Genomic DNA, 15,443 nt, shown 5'->3' with positions numbered 1-15,443 from the left:
GGAGGGCCTTGGGGCTAAAAGTGGTGCCAACAGGAGCCTCACAGGCTTGTGTTCCTCTGGGGCCTGGGTGGGAAAGAGGGGTCCCCTTGGAGCATCTCTGCACCCCTGCCTCCAACAGGAGGAGGAGGAAGTGGTCCTTGCTCCCTGTGTCTGTCGGGGTGCCCAGCTTACAGGGCCCCGTGGGGCAGCAGCTCTCAGGGACAGAAGCAGGCAGACGGCGTGGGGCACACCAGGCAGAAAGGACCCAGGCGGCTGAGGCTGCAGCCAGGCAGCGCCTCCATCAGTGGTGGAGAGACAGGAGGCGGGAAAGGTCAGCCATCTGAACCCAGAGTCCATGAGGACTTTGCTCTCCACCCCAAGAGACAGCCTCCAACCTGAGCGCTGACAGAGCCAGCCTGGCCCCACGCAGAGACCCTGCCTGGCTTCCAACAGGTGATGCTCCAGCCGAGCTCAGCCCCGGGCAGCCCGGCGCCAGGGCCCCGCTGTGCTGAGCCAAGCACAGGGCAGCAGTGGGCACCCAGACAGCAGAATGGAGCAGACACCCGCACAGCCAGGCCTCGGAGCTCCCCTAAGAAGTAGGCTCTGCCACATGAGCGCCGGGGCAGGACTGAGGCACGTCAGATGCTTCCACATCTGAAACCACTGGAAACATGATTTCCGGCCAACACAAAAGAGTATCTCACTAACCTTCTCCAGAATCCACCCTGCCTGGATTGTCCACAGCCGTGTGTAAAAGCACCTCGGGCCCAGAGGTGGCCTCTGAGAGAGAGAGAACACCACGAGGAAATCAGAACTGTGACCTTAGGGGGGCTCTTCTGGCCCGATAAATGGTCCAGAGGGTACCCCTGGACAACAGCAGGTTCTCAGACCACCAGGACAGAACAGCGGCTCCAGGACACGTTCTCACCACACTCAAGGCAAAAATAAACAGGTTAGGAACACCTAAGAGGAGGTCTTTAAAGCCCATACTTTTAGTTTAGGGAAACTGAACTCCTGATTGTGACTCAGGGCCCACGTGGTTTCAAGCTGGTGGTGGGGCGCCAGCAAGCATGTCACCCCCAACCCAGGACTGAGCGTGTCCAGGGCTATCAACCACTCAGCCTGCCCGGGGTCCCCAGTGTCAGCCCGAAAATGTCCCGCGTTCCATTAAACCGCCGGCCGCCCAGGACGGACAGGACACACAGCTCTCCAGAGCCTGTCTTTCTTGGGGCAGAAGGCGACCACACCAGCAGTCGGCGAGGTGGATAACGCTGCGTTTCAGGAATACTTCATTTTAGAACCTGCATTTGGTTCTAAGTAACCGTTCTTGCAACAAATTTCAACAGCCCCCTGGCAGGCGCAGCCACCCTCCGGTGACCCCCCGGCCCGCCGCTGCCCTCCTCCCCAGCAGCCCCTGCCCCCAGGGCAGCCCGGAGACGGATGGTCGGTGCGGGTCCAGCAATCAGCCAGCGGCCGCCTCGACTCACCATCCATCTGACTCGACAGCTTAATCTGATGATAACACAGTGGTGACAGAAACAGATTCTTCTGCGCAATAAAGAATAGCACACATGGGCTTTTCTCGGGATAGCTGGCTAAATTCAGGAACTTTTAGAAATACATCATTTCTGTGCCTCGCCCTTCATTCAAGGAACTTCCACTTGAGTGTGGAAAGCCTCACAAGGAAGGGTTGCCGATCACTTCTGGGACACCAGCTCCTCTGAGTCCCTTGCCCCCCAGCACTGCCCCTCTAGCGTGCCGGAGCCCGGTGACAAGCGCGGCACCTGGAAAGCTCGGGCGGAGTCTGGCTGTGGGCATGTCGCCAGGCAGCACCTGTTCCCCCTTCTCCCGCCTCCCCAAACACGCCCACTGGGACCACCGGGGACCACCCGGGCCTCCCTCCCTGGCTGCTGCCTCTCATCCTCCAGCGTGGGCTCCCCGGCCACTCGGCCAGTCCCACCATCTGTGACCTGCATCTGAGGAGGCCGAGCACACACCTTATTGGTAATCTACATTCTGATGTGACTGCACACCCCAGTCTTGACAGTTTCATTGTACGGATTCTGTGACTACTTGCAGGAAAGCACAGGTAACCCCACAGAGCGCAGGCTGGGGATGGGGAGGCCTGTTAATGAGCCTCACCCTCCCCGCTGACATTTCTGCCTGAACGAACAGGTACAGTAAGGCAATCTCCCAGCTTCAGAACCCAAATGCCAGGCCCGACAGACAGGACCGACTCCCCTCCACAGCCAGCTTGCCCCCACTTCCCACTTCCTGAAGGACTGTCTTACGGGAATAAAACATACACACCAAACGCTGGCTCCTGTCTTTAACAAACGGGATCTTCAACTTGGGCCTCTCCCCCAACTGTCCCTCCATCACCCCACACTCCCCACCAGAAATGCCCCCAGATGGACCCCAAAGCACATGAGTTTGAGCAAGCTCCAGGAGTTGGTGATGGACAAGGAGGCCTGGCGTGCTGCAGTCCATGGGGTTGCAAAGAGTCGGACACAACTGAGCGACTGAACTGAACTGAAGGGCAGGATGCTCACTAGACTGGAGGGAAACAAGGATTCTGGTTGGCTCTTGCCCTTTTTACAGTTAGTCTCATCGTTCTATGAGTCTATGGTTCCAAATTAAAATTTCTATCCAGGTTGTGCTTCGTGCTTCACAACCAGCCATCCATGACTTCCCGTGCTTACTCTCATCCAGGGGGACCGAGTCTGTGTGATCACAGCCATCCCGCAGAAGAGGAAGCAGCTGGGGGGTGAGCGGCTGCCCAAAGCCACGCAGCCAGGAAGCGGCATCACCGGAACCCCTCCCGTGGTTCTCCCACCCACAACTCCAGCACTTCATCTGTAAAAATTCAGTTCAGTTCCCCAAAAATGTATTCGGTTGTACATATGGAAGTTAACCCTGACCTGAGACCATAAAAATGCTTGTACCCAGAGGGTGAAAAGGACAGGCCAGCCATTCAGAAGGAAAGATGGGCGTGAAATATAACACGGCTGTCCCTGCTTAGCATTTGTTTGTAAAACTAATGCCAAAATTTTGGTAACATCTGCATCTTCTGTCATAACCATAAGACTGGACACTACAAAGCTAGGATAACGTGTTGGGTTTGCAATTCGAAGAGATTCACACGTCTCTGAGGACTTACAAACCAGAGACAGACGACTCAGAACAGCGATGCCGGCCGGGCTGTGTGGGCCAGAGAGCTCTTCTCCACCATGCTCAGGGAGGTGGTGGAGACGCCAAAGACTGCCCGGGAGATGCTCAAACATTCGGGCCCCCTGGCAAGCTTGCAAAGACAGCCTCCTGGGTTCTGACCCAATAATCTCCTTTTTAACCAGCAATCTTGGTAACTCTGAGACCGGCAGGGCTCAGACCACCTCTGAGAAATGCTCTGCTACAGCTCACGAATGTCTGACTTCAAAAGGAGCAACGAAGCCCATGTTTCAGGGGGTGGCTCTTACTTCTGACACCAACAAGAGGGTGGGATCTGAAGGGGACACCCTCAACCCCTTACAATCCTATGGTTTGGGAGGTAACCTGTAGCTCAAAGTTTAAAAAACAAATGAGAAATAACTACCAGTTTGTTTGTTTGTTTAATTAAAGTACAACATTTAAATGTCTTGTCCCATACTCTGCCCTGAAATTCAGTTCCCTTTCCCACCCAGCTAAAACCTCTGAACGTCCAGGGCTGGAATTGCCCGATCCGTCAACAAGGTAAGAGTTTTCTAAACTACTATCCATATGACTCAATTTGTCAGTAAAAACCGCCACCAGCGCTGCGCTTGCAGAAAAATGTCCATAAATGCATTATTCCGACTGGCAGATCGATGTCTATAATAAAAACAAATAGATTTAACAAGCGCTGGCTTTTACGCATCGTGCCATTGGTGGACCGCACATTCAGGTTCGCCCCTAGACTTCTGGGAACAGGCAGCAGAGCCTGGCTGGTCCTCTGCTGACTTCACAAGTGTTCCGGGTAGGGAATTATTCTAACAAGAAAATTTTCCAAGTAGGAGAGCAAGCACGCTCGGCATTTACTGTTCTCTCACAATCGTTTCACGGCCACACACATACACACACGACAAACACTAAGAAAATGTTTCTGCAGAATTTTTAACTGGTTTTATCACAGCTGTTTCACAGGCCCCAAGAGTTTACTCCAGGTCGGGGAAGCAGGGTATACAAGGGGGATGTGAAGCCTGGAGACCCCCCACTCCTCTGCCAGGCCTTCAATCTAACTGAAAACAACTTGTAGTATCAGAAACAAGTGTCCGCATTTAGCACGTGGCCAAGGATGTCCCAGGCTTCCTAGGTGGTCCAAGTAGAAAAGAACCCGCCTGCCGATGCAGAAGACATAAGAGACACAGGCTTGACCCCTGGATTGGGAAGATCCCCTGGAGCAGGAAATGGCAACCTGCTCCAGGATTCTTGCTTGGAGAATCCCACGGTCAGAGGAGCCTGGCAGGCTCCAGTCCATGGGGCTGCAAAGAGTCAAACATGACTGAAGCGACTTAGCACACACATGCACGAGGATGTCACTGGTGTGTCAGTGGCCCCCGGGGCAGCCTCTGTGTTTAGATGTTCAGCTGGAGCAGATGTCATGAGGGTGGCAGCCACAGACTGGCTGAACTGCCAAGGATTCTGAGCACTTTGACCTGACACTGTCTGTGACCCATTTATACGTGAGCCACGTCTGCCAAAACCACTCTGGTTCCTTCAAAGGTTACAAAATGTCACAAAAATGTTTCTTTCCTTTCCTTAAGCGATTCATTTTAACAGTGGTATAAAGGAGTGAGACATTCACTGGATCCTGTATATTCTTGATGTGGCTTTCACCAAACTTTACAACCCTCCTATACAGTAAGTTTAAGTGCTGCCGTCCATGGGGTTGCAAAGAACTGGATATGACTTTGTGACTGAACAACACTGTTGTTAAGAAAATTTAAAAGAAAACTAGACTATTTCTTTCCACTGACCAGCAGATAAGCAGCAGTCACCCAAATGCCGCAGAACACACATCCTGTGGAATCTTGTCTCGAACAGTGGATGCCAAACACTCACCACCAAAGCCGAATACAGGGCTTCCCTGGTAGCTCAGTGGTAAAGAGTCCACCTGCCAAAGCAGGAGACGCAGGCTCGATCCCCAGGTTGGGAAGATTCCTGGAGAAGGAAACGGCAACCCACTCGATTATTCTTGCCTGGGAAATCCCACGGACAGAGGAGGCTGGCGGGCTACAGTCCCTGCAGTTGCAAAGACTCAGACACAACTTAGTAACTAAACAACAACATGCCCAAGTCAGGCCTCCAGAGCTAACGGAATGGGAAAACTGATGTCAAAGAACTGAAAACTAGCCACACCACACAGCTCACACCTCCTTCCCTCACCCAGATAAACCACAAACACTTTCAGACCAAGACTGGGCACTGGCTTGGTTCATTTACCGTGAGTATATATGAAAAGCTCACTTTTCTCCAATGGTAACACTGGGTTGGCCAAAAAGCTCATCTGAACATTTTTTTGGCCAACCCAATATTATATGTTTATATGTCTCTGATTTTTAAATCTTCAGGTTTCATTTAAGTGATAATCTGTGGTAAGACCCATGCTCATTCAGCAAACAGTTGTATCAGAAACTACGCAGGAAACAGGGGTCAGAGGGGACTGTGACAGGAGCCAAAGGGGCCCCCGACACAAGCCTCCGGCGCCCAGAGGCCCCTCAGGATGTCCGCAACCTCGGGGAAAGCGGCCAGAACAGATGCGCTTCACACTGGGGCCAGGAAGGCAGGCGGGGTGTGCACGGACACAGACTTGGCAATAACATTAACACATCACTGCTGGCAAACTGAGCGAAGGTGAGGGTCTCTGTGACCCCATGGACTGCACAATCCACGGTATTCTCCAGGCCAGAACACTGGAGTGAGCGGCCTTTCCCTTCTCCAGGGGATCTCCCCGACCCAGGAATCGAACCAGGGTCTCCTGCACTGCAGGCGGATTCTTTACCAACTGAGCTATCAGGGAGGCCCAGGGAGAGGATTTACTGAATTTACAAAGAGAATTCAGAAATCACTGTTACGCTTCCTGCTTTTCCTACAAAGGAGAATATAAGCTGAAAATGGCATTGATGCCCCCCAAAAAGGGAGTTGAAATAACAACATTCTTGGTTTGAATCACTGGCCTCTAAATGTTTGTCCTCTGCAAAATAAGAATAAAGACAATTTGGAAGTTCATTTAAAAATACTGAGAACTGTAAACTGTTTGGTGTTCCTGAAAAAGCAGGAGGAGAGGCCTGCAGGAGGAAGTCCACAGGCACGCTTGCCCAGGCCTGCCTTCCCCTCCTCAGAGGGGCCCTGAGTGAGACACCCGTAAGGGAAACTGTGGAAGGGCAGGCCTGAGCTGAAGATAAGGCCCAGGTGAGGCTCCACTGATACTCAAGCAAGACCAAGACAGACCGGAAAAGAAAGGTTTAAGAACCTTCGCAGCTGAACATGAGTAAGACGTCAACCACTGTCCGCACCTGGGGCTTTTATTTCTTTAAACCTGGATCTCCGACAGTGAGGCCTTTTTAAAGCAGCATCTAATAACACTAGTTAGGTCTAGTTTGTGTGATACAGATTTGTTTTAATGGCAAGAATGCTCACCGAGAAAAGTACCTTCATATAGCTCTGCCCTTGAGGCCTGCTTCACCCTGCCCCCAGACTGTAAAAGACACGACTCTCCCACTCAAATCCTAACTCAAACCAAGAATCCAAGGAGAAATGAAAGGCCTCCCAGAGCCAGGCCAGCTCTGCTCGTGGGCTCTGGACCTCAGCAAGTGTGGACCTGGCGTCACTGCCTCCTGGGACAAACTTGAGTTAAAAGGTTTTCAACCGCCAGCTGGGGGTGGGAGGCGGCAGCTCTGACATCCTTTTCCTAAAGACAATCGCCCCCCAAGGCGTGCTAAGCTTTGTGATGTCTTCTCTACCTCCCTGAGTGTTTTCTGCACTGGGGGACTCATGAGAGCAACTCAGCCCCCACCCACCATCACGCCCTAGGCTGGGAGATGAAGAGGAGCACTTTGGCTGAGATACTCCGAGTGAGGGCGCAGAGTTCAAGGCCGGCCTAACTCTTAGCTCTTCATGTTCAACACCTCCACGTTCTTGTGCAAATAGCAGCGGTGACCCTTCTCTGGACAAAGGAGTCTCCCTCTGCCCGGTGACCATCCATGCAATCAAGCCAAAGCTGCGCTCATGTATAGAAAACGTCCTTCCGGAACAAAGCCATCCAGGAGCTGAGACACAGAGAGAAACACCACACTTAGGTTCATCATGAGCCCAGCGAGTGAGGAATACCGTTGAGAACTGCTCTGCTGTGTTTATCAGGTCCTTGGGAATTACCGTGCCCAGTGTATGTGGCTCTCAAACTTCCACTTGGTCACTCCACGTGTTAGTGTTTACAGATGCAATGAGGGCATAGAGTATACAGAGGCGGGCCCTCCTCTCACATCAAGGAACAGGACATGAGGCCTCTGCACGGGCGGTTTGCTAAGGGCCTCCTGCAAGGAAGGCCAGAGAAGGGGTTCCTGGAAGCTTCCTGGGAACAGAAGGCTGGGGAGCAGTGCAGAGCAGGAGGGCTTTGCAGGTGTTGACCAACTAGAGGTTTGGCAGGAGCAGCACAACTCCCAGGCCAGGCCACTGTCATTCTACTTGGAAGAAGAACCCCAGGCTGGGAACCCCTGGTCGCTCTTGGAGCCACCAAGGGGGGGGTCCGAGCGGGCCCCACCACCATAGCAAGGGGGACAGGGGCGGTGCCCGGAGGACCACTGGGGGCTGGACTGCCCGACGGGCTGCAGACGCCTGCTCTCCCCGGGGAGAGCCCCGAACTTTGGCGGGAGGTGACCCAGACAACTCACCGCGCTGCCTAAGCCGCCAACCGCAAGGAACTCAGAGCGCAGGACCACGCAGCGCCGAGGGAGCACAGGAAGCCCGGGGGACAGGCGCAGGGCGGGGGCGGGGCGGGGGCGGGGCCGAGGCCTGGGGGCGGGACCTGGCAGCGTGCTCGGGGCCAGCGCGAGCCGGGATTCGGCGGAAGCGCGGCGAGGACGCGGAGGGGCGGGACCAGGCCGAGGCTGGGGGCGGGGCCCAGGGCGGGGGCGTGGCCTGGGCGCCAGGACCGCCCGACGGGAAGCGCGCGGCGGCCTGGGCGGGACCTCGGCGGGCGGGGGCGGGGGCGAGAGTGACGGGGCGGGACCGAGGGTGGGCCCCGCCTCCCCGCCGGCGCGCACCTTGCTAGGTCGGAGCATGCGCAGTGAGGCAGCGGCGTCCGGGCCGACACCCGACTCTGCGCAGGCTCGCTGGCCGGTTGCAGCCGCCTGGCGAGGTACAGGCTGGCTGGCAGGCCGGCGCTATCTTCGCTGCCCTGCCGGGGCCTCGCGATCACTTTGCTGGTCCTTCCTACCCGGCAAGAGCTAGGCCGCAGCGCCTTCCCTCCTGTGCACCCTGGGCGCTGCCTCAGCTCCTGCGGGGTAGGAAGGACCGGCAAAGTAAAGCACGTTTGCTGTTTGTTCTGGTGTTTTCCTGTTTGCTCACTGTGAAACTTTAGAACGTTTTTTCAGCTTCTCTAATCCTCGAAGTCACCATCTCTGGGGCTTCTCTGGTGGCGCAGTCGGTAAAGACTCCACCTGATATGCAGGAGATCTGGTCTCGATCCCTGGGTCAGGAAGATCTCCTGGAGGAGGAAATGGCAACCCCCTCCAGTGTGCTTGCCTGGAAAAATCCCATGGACAGAAGAAAAGGAGCCTGGTGGATTACAGTCCATGGGGTGGCAAGAGTCAGACACGACTTCGAGGATATTTGTAATAATCCTCTGTATGTAGGCATGTACATAGGGCTAATACACATCAGGGACAAGAATACACCAGTCCAGGACCCAGTCAGAATTGGGATCCCAACAGAACTGAAGAGGGAAAATAACACAAAAGCTGGATCAAGATGCTTACCAACATCCTAACAAGTGTACTGGGATGTAGTTGGACAGTCCCTACATGTATCCTACTTTTCTACCTTTCTTTTTATCTGAATAGTATTTTAATATGAATTCCTAAGCCATTATCAGCATCTCTGATTCCCACCCCAGGAAAGAAAGACCATCTTTGGTGCCTGTTTAAGTGGATTATGTGGAGTTGGGGAAGACAGGTGAGAAAGAGTGAGGGGAGGGCAGCATCCAGGGGCCAGGCGGGCACCTGGCTATGCTCAGCAGGACCCCCTCCTGGAGAGGCTGAGAGGTGCTCCAGCTGCCTCCACGGGGAGGACTCCAGGGGCAGGAGCCAGGGGAGGACACAGGAAAGGCCACCGCCAAGGACTGGTCCTGCCACAGACCAAGACTCTGTCTAGAATGCGACTCTACCCGGAGCAGAGCTACAGTCTGCATTCCCTGTACTTACTGGTAAGTTCTTTCCTTCTTGGTGATGATTTTCAAAAACTCAAATCGCTTTTTTCAAAAGCTCCCCTCCACCTCATGACCCTGTCCCATCACACCCGATCCTCATCTATAAGCACAAGGACGGCTCCCAGTAAGGGAGCCAGCCTACTGTGTGAGGTCCACGGGGTTCAGGAGACGCAGGATGCCGTCTTGCTTTGAAGGCCACCTGATCTCGCTGTAGGATGACAGCGTTGCACAGCTCGGTGAGGTTCCTTTGGGCTTTGCCATCCTCAGATCAATAAATCATACCCATTCTTCTCTGGACACAGGTTCCCATGAATGATTTTTTACAAAAGAAGTGTAAAACCCCAGAAGCCTCTGCTCACCTTCACTCTGATTTCTTCACAGACCTCCCAGGATGTCCTTTACCATAAGCCAGCTTTCTTGTGGGCACTGGAAAGTGTTCATCTGCATCATTTCTGTAAACATACAAATGGATACTGGGTTAAACAAATGAACATGACATGTGATTGCTTCCAATGATTTGCAACCCAAGAAATTTGTTTAATAAGCCTCTCTTTCCAAGCTGCTTTGTGACATTAGAGACCATTTACAACAAAGCTGTCTTCAGTAGTCAAACTTAATCCTTACTACCCTGCCTTTGGGAAAAGAAGGGATTTTATAACGATCACTTAAAACCTTGTGTGGTTTGAAAGCCCTGAACTCTGGACAAACGTGTGAAAGTCTTGGAACAAAAGAAACATTACAGAGCTCACTATTTGCCACTTTGTTTTACATATGGTTTTCTTTAGGACCGCATCTCCAGTGGAGAGCGTCGCCTATTAACACAATTGATTTTCTCAGCCCCAGTGTTCTATAAAGGTCGGAGCCAAAAGCTGGCCGGAGCCAGCATCCTGGACCTGGGTGATGTGGTCAACCAGCCTGAGAGGACAGGAGCACGGGGTGTTCTAGATGGGGGAAAAGGAGACCCTCGGGACCTGGGGGTGGGCTCTGGTTGCCTCTGATTACACTCTGCTCTGCCCTAGTGCTCGGCACAGCTGGAGCCAGTGTGGTGTGGCTGCCCCACAGGAAGTCTTCTAAGAGGGGGAGGGGCCTTGGGCTCCATCCTTTTGCAGGGACAAGGGGAGCAGGTGGAGGAAGGCAGGTGCAGCCTTACCTGGAAGGTGCCACAAGCTCAGCTCTTGCATTCCTACAAAGAAGCGAAAAGTCCTTCTGCCCAGGGGCCCCTGGGTGCTTCTGTTGACAGCTGGAACTGTTTCAGGCTCACCTTGGGTTCCAGAGGGCTCTTCCAGAGGCAGCAGGAGGCCTCCGTTCAAGACTCCTCCTGAGACCTGTGTCAGCTGGCCTGCTTGCTGCAGGGCTGGAGACGCTGCATCTAATGGGACGACCTCCTCGCACACACAGCTGAGTGATGCAGACAGATGAGGAAATGGGGTTTGTGGCTGAGGCAGCGGGGTGGCACCGCAAGGCCCCTCCCCGCACTAAAGATCCCCTGCCTACCCGGCCTTGAGCAGTGGGTGGCCCCACGTGGAGCAGACCTGATGAACAGCCAGGGTGCCTGCTGGGGTTGAAGGCTTGATGTAAGGAAAGGCCTGGAAGACAGTGAGTGGCAACGTTTTCATTGTCTCCCCGCCACCCCCGCCCCACGCACAGGTGAAGGACTGCTGTTTTTCGCAGACTTTGGATCCAGTTGTCCAGTAACTGTTGGACAGAGAACATCTGAATTTTACATACCCTTCCTTCCAAAATGTGGTGACTTTAGGTAATTAAACATATATGCAAATAAGTGAATACAGGTCAGCTCTTCCTGACTTGTATTCGGGAAGAATACATTTGCATGAGTTGCTTAAAGAACCACTTCTGCCAATGTGAACACTGGGGGGAGTTTTCCCACCCTGAGTCGGCCATTGGGTGTGGGTCACTCAGGACCCAGGATTTTGTTAGATGCTGGCCCTTTCGAAAGCAGTGCCTTCACTCATTACAAAGTGTTTTTGATCCATTTTCGGGTAGGGCTCTGTTGGTAACACATTGTTGGCAGTTTGGGCCGAATCTTTTAAGTGGTGTGAAGTGCTGGGGAGTATGCACCTGGGCCGCCAGGAGGAGGCAGGTCTCCCCCTACCTCTGCCCTTCTGGGATGAGCCGGACGCGCCTGGGTTTTTGTGACTTGGAAATTAAAGCCAGAGACATGGGGATTAAATGCTGAGATGGTGACTTGTCCTTGTTCTCATCTTCCTGGGAAACTGCAAAGGAGAGTGCAGACAGGAAAACCAGCCATACCAAGCGTTTTGTCTCAGCCTCCAAAATATTAATCTGAAGAAGGAAAAGTGGTGTCTTCCCTCTAAGGGGAACGTCTTCAATCTATCTCCAGTGCACGGAGCTATTGATTTGAAGTGCTGTGCTTAGTTGCTCAGTTGTGTCCAACTCTTTACGACCCCACGGACGGTAGCCCTCCAGGCACCTCTGTCCATGGGGATTCTCCAGGCAAGAATACTGGAGTTGATTGCCATGTCCTCCTCCAGGGGATCTTTCCAACCCAGGGATCAAACCCAGGGGTCTGGCATTGCAGGCAGATTCTTTACCATCAGAGCCACCAGAGGAGCCCCTTGATATAAAGTAATACTAGGCAAAATTGGAAAGAGTAATAAGCACGTGAGAGGCAAAACTGATGGTGAGGATGGAGCAGGGGGCTTTCTGCCCAGTTGTCCCTTTATCTGTTAGCATGAGATGACCCAGCTGAATCTGGGGAGTCAGGAGTGATGAGAGTGAGGTCCTGAGAGTGGTCTCTCCATCTATCTCACCAGCAGCCCCTAGAGATGAAGCCCTCCTGCGTCCAGGAGGCCACTGGACAGGAAAAGACGGAGTTCTCATTCCTGGTGGGAAAGGGAGGAGAGTTGTGAAGCTGGAGAGGGTCACTCCCAGGGAGGGGCCTCTACCAGTATTCAGAGATCTTTCTGAGGCAACTAGGAAGCCATTTAATAAGCCATGCAAATAAAGGGCTTTTCAGAGGAGGTCAGCCAGTCCAGCTCAGAGAAGTGGAGAAAGAAGGGCTTCCGGGCAACAGAGAGGCCAGCTCTCCTCTCCTCTTCAGCTCCAGGCCTGACCCTCGTCTCTACCTTGACCTCAACACTACCTCCTTTCAGCTCTGCTTCCTCAAAGATGAAACAAACTCCCTCTCCAGCTTCCCCTGGGGGGAAAGAAAATCACAGGGAAGGGCTCTGATTGGCCCAACACAGGTAACTACGACACACTCTGAACCAATCACAGCAGCTGGAGGCATGAGGTACCATCCCAGGGGACACATGAACCCGTGTGGTCAGGAGAACTGAGGTGATGAGGGCAGGACTGCCAAGAGGTAGGCAGCCACCATGCTTGTACCCGGCCTGCTCACGGGGATGGGCCACCTACTGTGTGCCCGGCCCTGGCACATCAGCTCACATGCTGTGTCTTCAGTCGTCACGACTCTCCATCACTCTCTGTGGGTGGGTGGGGCAGCAGGGGTGGCAGGAGGGGAGCTGCTGGGCTTCCTACAGCCCCTTCTCCTCCCTGGGAGTAGAGGTGTTCTCTGCCACCAAGTAAGTGCCCAAATGGGCTTGACTCTGTGCAGCGGCATCTTTACAAAGTCTGTGGACAAGGGGACCTTTCTCATGGGGCTCACGGATGGAGACCACTTGGTACCAGCCCAGGGTGCTGTCCCAGAGTTGAACCTCCACCACTCAAGGCCAAGCAGAACATTACCAGATGGTGCCTAAATTCATCTACAATGGGGTGCCTTCATCTTAGGGATTATCTTCATTAGCACTTTATTGGATTCATTAAATTATTCAAACCCTAGAAAGATAAGACTCATAGAAATTAATACAATAACAATAGCTGAATATTATCAATGGCTTATTGCGTAGCAGCCCCTCGGCTGGGTCTTTGATGCTCATCACCTTTTTGAATCCTCACAATAACCATATAGGGTAGATAGTATAGAGAGTTATCATTATCACGGTTTTCTACATGAGGAAACAGAACAGTTGAGTAATTTGCCAAGGCCACACAGCAGTGAGAGTTAGTGCTGTTTACGTCCTGGTTTACTGTGTCTTTGACTTGCAGAAGCAGCACCAGAATGGGAAGTGTGTTCACTTGGTTTCATGGGGGGGCATTCCTGGCTCTCTCTTTCAAGCTCTACTGTCTGCACTGTAGGTGGCAAATCTCCCAGCAGACAGCCGGTTGGACCACTCAGATTCTTGCCTGGGTAGATGTTCAGTTATTCACTGCTGGGGCACCAAGAAGGGACCGTGTGACTTGGCGATCTTTGCTAGGAAGGAATCCCATCAAGGTAAATAAAAATGGCCCAGACCACACTGTTGAACCCTGGATCCAGCCAGATCTGAAGGTAGCCACCCTTGGACTTTTTTGTGTGACAGTGAATTCTTTCGTTTGAATAGGCAAGTTTGAGTTGTGTTTCTGTTTTTTGGTAACCACAAGTCTTGGCTGTTATAAGACTCAAGCATCCTACAGATGCTGTACCACCTGTTCTTAAGTATGTTATCCTTTTAAGAACTCCCAAGTTTGTGAGACAAACATCATTACATTCATTGTATAGGGAAGAAAGTGAGACTTTCAGAGGTCAAGTTACCTGTCCAAAGCCACTCAGATATGAAATGGCGGAGGTACAGCTTGCACAGAGTTATTGATCCTCCAAGGATTAAACTTCTTAAGAATTTTCCGAGTTCTTAAGGATGTAGGATGGTGGAAAGGAGGAGAAAGTAAAGAGGAGAGCGAGGGGGAGGAAGTGAGAAAGAGAGAAGCAGAGAAAGGGCTCTGTTAGCATTTTTGAACTGAGGAATTTAAAATCTTTTGGCGGCAAGTTATGATGGTGTATTTCTAAGGCTTAGGAATTTTATCCTGCTATTTGTTCTTCAAATAAAAGAATCAGAGTCACTGACTTAGTTTAAACCAACTCCAAAGACTGCAGAGTTGACTCCTGATTAAAGACTTGTCTTTCTTAGTCGGAGAGAGGAAGAGCAGATGGGACTTTCCTGAATGTGTTGCATCTTGCAAACTTGACTTTCATTTGTAGCACTTGAGAATGTCGATGATTGGAAACATGAAACTTGATTATTAACAAGCTGGAAATAGTAACTGAATATTCACTCTGCCATCTACCGTGCCTGTATGATAAAAACTACATTGGAAGAAGTGTGAACGAGACAGTAAAGGTGATTCTGGACTCATTAGTCTTGCAGTTTTTTGTTGCTCCATACTAGGAAGTCTGGGCCTTCTCAGGAGGGCCTAGTGGTAACGAACCTGCCTATCCATGCAGGAGACTTAAGAGACAGAGGTTCGATCCCTGGGTTGGGAAGATCCCCTGGAGGAGGAAATGGCAACCCACTCCAGTGTCCTTACTTGGAGAATCCCATGGACAGAGGAGCCTGGTGGGCTACAGTCCATAGCGTTGCAAAGAGCTGGACAAGACAGAAGAGACTTAGCATGACACGGCACGCTAGGGAGTCCATGGCTAATTCTCAAGTATACTGGGCTCCTAAATTAATGGACTCTCTAGATGATTGGAGATCAACCCTGAATATTCATCAGACGAACCGATGCTGAAGCTCCGATACTTTGGCTGCCTGGTGCAACACAACTTAGTGACTGAGCAACAGCAATATCTGTGTCTGGGCCAGAGATCCAAAAGTCAGGAAGACCAGTTAGGCCTAGTTGCAGGAATAATCACATTGCAACCTGATGTCTGCAAAGAGAAGCTTGCACCATGTGCCAGGGCCCAGGGAGCAGAGGGCAGGGAGGCTGCTGCTGACACTTCACAGAGCCCTGGCCCTCCAGAGGAGGGGCACTTCTGCGGAGATGCAGAGAGACTGCCGGTACCAGGTCTGGAGTCAGGAGAGGGATGGAAACGAGCCCGTGAAGTATTTACCAGAAAAGTCGATGCCTGATATGAAAGCCCTTTGGACGGCTGTCACTGTGTCCTCCCACTCGGATGGAGGAAGTCAGGAACTGAGGCCCCCGGTGCGGTTCGGGGAGCATT

The 15,443-nt window shown here is 52.5% G+C and overlaps 1 protein-coding gene across 6 annotated transcripts in view; it reads right to left on the bottom strand.

Moving 5' to 3' along the window:
* MGMT (O-6-methylguanine-DNA methyltransferase) overlaps positions 1 to 10,839 on the bottom strand; it is a 268,884-nt gene extending 258,045 nt beyond the window's left edge. Inside the window, exons 1-3 of one of the 6 annotated variants that reach the window (XM_069567768.1) lie at positions 7,884 to 7,934; positions 7,014 to 7,262; positions 5,056 to 5,154 (exon numbers count right to left, since the gene is read on the bottom strand). The gene's annotated coding sequence lies outside the window, so the exon portion shown is untranslated. Of the gene's footprint in view, positions 1 to 4,970; positions 5,155 to 7,013; positions 7,263 to 7,883; positions 7,977 to 9,777; positions 9,871 to 10,568 lie in introns of those variants that run through there. The other 5 variants (XM_069567770.1, XM_069567771.1, XM_069567769.1 and 2 more) reach the window with 5 other exon arrangements.
* Positions 10,840 to 15,443: the final 4,604 nt, after the last annotated feature.

The sequence above is a fragment of the Ovis canadensis genome, chromosome 22, assembly GCF_042477335.2.
Source record: "Ovis canadensis isolate MfBH-ARS-UI-01 breed Bighorn chromosome 22, ARS-UI_OviCan_v2, whole genome shotgun sequence".
Lineage (NCBI taxonomy): Eukaryota > Metazoa > Chordata > Mammalia > Artiodactyla > Bovidae > Ovis > Ovis canadensis.
The sequence above is the reverse complement of the archived record's forward strand: the minus strand, read 5'-3'. Positions and strand labels throughout refer to the sequence as shown.